The sequence below is a fragment of the Tigriopus californicus genome, chromosome 4 (assembly GCF_007210705.1).
Source record: "Tigriopus californicus strain San Diego chromosome 4, Tcal_SD_v2.1, whole genome shotgun sequence".
Classification (NCBI taxonomy): domain Eukaryota; kingdom Metazoa; phylum Arthropoda; class Copepoda; order Harpacticoida; family Harpacticidae; genus Tigriopus; species Tigriopus californicus.
This window is the reverse complement of record NC_081443.1, coordinates 12,839,370-12,843,612: the sequence shown is the minus strand read 5'-3', so window position 1 is coordinate 12,843,612 and position 4,243 is coordinate 12,839,370. Positions and strand designations below refer to the sequence as shown.

The 4,243-nt window shown below is 41.8% G+C and overlaps 5 non-coding genes across 5 annotated transcripts; all 5 read right to left on the bottom strand.

Moving 5' to 3' along the window:
* Positions 1–1,096: 1,096 nt before the first annotated feature.
* On the bottom strand, positions 1,097–1,167 carry Trnag-ucc (transfer RNA glycine (anticodon UCC)). Its single transcript has one exon. It is a non-coding gene; the product is annotated as a tRNA-Gly (tRNA).
* Positions 1,168–1,763: 596 nt separating this feature from the next.
* Positions 1,764–1,834, bottom strand: Trnag-ucc (transfer RNA glycine (anticodon UCC)). The gene has a single exon. It is a non-coding gene; the product is annotated as a tRNA-Gly (tRNA).
* A 263-nt stretch (positions 1,835–2,097) lies between these two features.
* On the bottom strand, positions 2,098–2,170 carry Trnag-ucc (transfer RNA glycine (anticodon UCC)). The gene has a single exon. It is a non-coding gene; the product is annotated as a tRNA-Gly (tRNA).
* Positions 2,171–2,432: 262 nt separating this feature from the next.
* On the bottom strand, positions 2,433–2,504 carry Trnag-ucc (transfer RNA glycine (anticodon UCC)). Its single transcript has one exon. It is a non-coding gene; the product is annotated as a tRNA-Gly (tRNA).
* Positions 2,505–2,765: 261 nt separating this feature from the next.
* On the bottom strand, positions 2,766–2,837 carry Trnag-ucc (transfer RNA glycine (anticodon UCC)). Its single transcript has one exon. It is a non-coding gene; the product is annotated as a tRNA-Gly (tRNA).
* Between the last annotated feature and the right edge of the window lie 1,406 nt (positions 2,838–4,243).

The window sequence follows — 4,243 nt, the reverse complement described above, 5'->3', positions numbered from 1 at the left end:
TCAAAGCCACTATAAACATCAATCTATACCGAACGATTATTGAGACAAGAGCATGAGATTACAACCGCACGCTGTTAAGAAGCCTAATGTACTTTACAACAGAGAAAAATATCCAAACGAATCTTGACATTTTCTACCTCGCAAAACCATGGGGACGTTTAGGCAAGCTTTGCAGGTTCCTTTGTTTGCTGGTACCAGTGTCAGTGATGCAAGTTTGGGGTTTCAAACACGTTTTTGAGAAGCTGACCCTTCTTTCACATTGGGATACATGAGGAAAGGTCAGCTTCGTTAAAACCATGGAGAAACGCCAATCTTGCATCACTGGCATGGCAGGCACAGTTTGTTTGCTGGTACGAGCGCTTGTCTAAATGTCCGAATAAGAACACGGTTTCAAAAAGCCCTCTCAAGTTTCCAGGGAAAATACCGGACACGTATTGGCATCTTTCTACTAAAGAAATACAAAGGACTTTCAAACAACTTTGGTTTTGTTGCTTTTATAGTATTCTAGCCCACATCAAATACTTGCATGCCGAAAAGGATTGTGAAACCTAACATTTTCAAACACCTGCTGAAGGCCAATTAGGCACACACTTAATTCGCATTGGATTATAAACTATACAACCATCTGTTATAGTGCAACAAAAGCATGGAATTCAATGGTAAGAATCATATCCCTTTTTAGTCCCGAAACTCCCCGGTTTTCTTGCAAAATTTCACTTTAACTGTAAACGTTAAAAAACAAACTTCAAACCCTCAAAAAGGTACATTATATAAAAAAATATTTAAACCATCCAGAGGGACACCCAAGTTCACTAAAAATTTCAAAAGCATCAATGAAGCATCAAAAAGAACAATTTTTCATCAGTTTCAATAAAGCCACCAAGCAATAACCAAATCTATGAAATTGTATATTGAAATAACTGTCTTCAATATCCAAAGATAAAATAATATGCATAGTTGCATGACTGAAAATGAATTGGTTTGTCTATTGCAAATGCAGCTCCACCAGCCATCTTTAGGATTAGTTGTTATCCGCACATCTTTGCAAACAATTTTCACGAAACGTTCACGCAACAGCCTTCTCCAAAAAGGATGCTGCGATGGCCGGGAATCGAACCCGGGTCAACTGCTTGGAAGGCAGCTATGCTCACACTATACCACCATCGCTCTGCTATTTTGCAATCGGTGTGCTTCATTTTCAAGCATTTCTGCCAAACAACACTCGGTTTTGAAGCCAACTGAGTTTCTTTGTGCAATTTTCCGGCAGTCTCATTGAAATCAAGTCCATTGTTGCTTGACTGAAAATGAATTGGTTTGTCTATTGCAAATGCAGCTCCACCAGCCATCTTTTAGGATTAGTTGTTATCCGCACATCTTTGCAAACAATCTTCACGAAACGTTCACGCAACAGCCTTCTCCAAAAAGATGCTGCGATGGCCGGGAATCGAACCGGGTCAACTGCTTGGAAGGCAGCTATGCTCACCACTATACCACCATTGCTCTGCTATTTTGCAATCGGTGTGCTTCATTTTCAAGCATTTTCTGCCAAACAACACTCGGTTTTGAAGCCAACTGAGTTTCTTTGTGCAATTTTCCGGCAGTCTCATTGAAATCAAGTCCATTGTTGCTTGACTGAAAATGAATTGGTTTGTCTATTGCAAATGCAGCTCCACCAGCCATCTTTTAGGATTAGTTGTTATCCGCACATCTTTGCAAACAATTTCACGAAACGTTCACGCAACAGCCTTTTCCAAAAAGGATGCTGCGATGGCCGGGAATCGAACCGGGTCAACTGCTTGGAAGGCAGCTATGCTCACCACTATACCACCATCGCTCTGCCATTTGCAATCGGTGTGCTTCATTTTCAAGCATTTCTGCCAAACAACACTCGGTTTTGAAGCCAACTGAGTTTCTTTGTGCAATTTTCCGGCAGTCTCATTGAAATCAAGTCCATTGTTGCTTGACTGAAAATGAATTGGTTTGTCTATTTGCAAATGCAGCTCCACCAGCCATCTTTTAGGATTAGTTGTTATCCGCACATCTTTGCAAACAATTTTCACGAAACGTTCACGCACAAGCCTTCTCCAAAAAGGATGCTGCGATGGCCGGGAATCGAACCCGGGTCAACTGCTTGGAAGGCAGCTATGCTCACCACTATACCACCATTTGCTCTGCATTTTGCAATTGGTGTGCTTCATTTTCAAGCATTCTGCCAAAACAACACTCGTTTTGAAGCCAACTGAGTTTCTTTGTGCAATTTTCCGGCAGTCTCATTGAAATCAAGTCCATTGTTGCTTTGACTGAAAATGAATTTGGTTTGTCTATTGCAAATGCAGCTCCACCAGCCATCTTTTAGGATTAGTTGTTATCCGCACATCTTTGCAAACAATTTTCACGAAACGTTCACGCAACAGCCTTCTCCAAAAGGATGCTGCGATGGCCGGGAATCGAACCCGGGTCAACTGCTTGGAAGGCAGCTATGCTCACCACTATACCACCATCGCTCTGCTATTTGCAATCGGTGTGCTTCATTTTCAAGCATTTCTGCCAAACAACACTCGGTTTTGAAGCCAACTGAGTTTCTTTGTGCATTTTCCGGCAGTCTCATTGAAATCAAGTCCATTGTTGCTTGACTGAAAATGAATTGGTTTGTCTATTGCAAATGCAGCTCCACCAGCCATCTTTTAGGATTAGTTGTTATCCGCACATCTTTGCAAACAATTTTCACGAAACGTTCACGCAACAGCCTTTCTCCAAAAGGATGCTGCCATGGCCGGGAATCGAACCCGGGTCAACTGCTTGGAAGGCAGCTATGCTCACCACTATACCACCATCGCTCTGCTATTTTGCAATCGGTGTGCTTCATTTTCAAGGCATTCCTGCCAAACAACACTCGGTTTTGAAGCCAACTGAGTTTTTCCTTTGTTTAATTAATCTCAATTGGAAAATGGTGGAATCATTTTTAGAGTACCATTGTCCTTTTCGTCTCAAGTAAAGAATTTCTGAGTAGGTGGTCCACAAGGCCATGTTGGTGCAAAACCAAGATTTCTACATTTTTTAAGCAATTCAGTTTTTTTAACTTGACACGAAAACATGTGTTATACTGGATAAGGGATCAAAGGACTTTAATTAGGGTTCAGACTTTCCGTAAGAAGCGCCACTGGGAAGGGCTGTGCAAGACTGAAATACGAGAATAGAATGAATCTCACAATATCCCTTTGGCAGAGAGAGCCATTTTTCGCCGCCAGAAGCCACCTCTGTCATGGTGTGGGCCGGGGTAATGTCGGACGGGAAGAAGTTGCCTTTGGTGTTCATTCCTCTTGGTGTCAAGCTCATAGAAGTGTCGGAACTCTGAAACTTGCCCTTGAGCGCTCATGGGCCTCCATCCCCGAGGACATGGTGATCCGAAGCTGCGCCCAAGCCAAAACTCGACTTCGCCGCGTAATCGCTAACAAAGGTGGCAACGTTGAAAATGTATAAACAAAATTTGTAGGCCTTGGTCTTGTCTATTTCTGGAATAAAAATCAGCCCGATATCCCTAATCATTTATTTTTTATAGCCAAAAAACCAGAGTCCCATACTTTATTGCCATACTGTATTGTCATGTCACATGGAAACTGAGTGAAATGAGAATAAACAAAGAAAACGGTATCACAGTGGTGCCAAATTTTATTCACGATTGACAGTTTTGTCTTCCCGTTTGGCCTTAAAGTTCAATCCTTGATCCCTGCTGCTAGGGAAGCCAACTGCAGATAAATGTGTCGTCATTGTGATACCTTTTTTGTTTATTCTCATTTCCCACATAGTTTCCATATGACACTAATGCTCATTTGTCATGTGGCATGGCTTCAATTTTGCCATTTCAGTCATACTCAGTCTCAGCCCTTCCCAGTGGGTTCCCTTACGGAGAATCTGGACCCCGTTTGAAGCACTTTGAACCATTGACAGGCTATTCTTAGCGGAGAAATTGAGTCATTTGAAAGCTTTTGTTTCAGAATGATGGGACAATCAGTGCAGTCTGAATAATTTATTACCCAAACAAGAACCAGGCTGAATGTTACATTTGGATCAATTGGCTCAGTTTTATCTTGGATATTGAATGTGGATTAGTTCACGTGTACGGTGACCAAACTATTCATATCATAGCATACGTTATCAATCATCGTACATTTTCAACGTACTAATTTCAATAACCTGTTTTCCTGCTTTCAGCCAACGTGATCCAACGTGTTGTTTTGTCCCA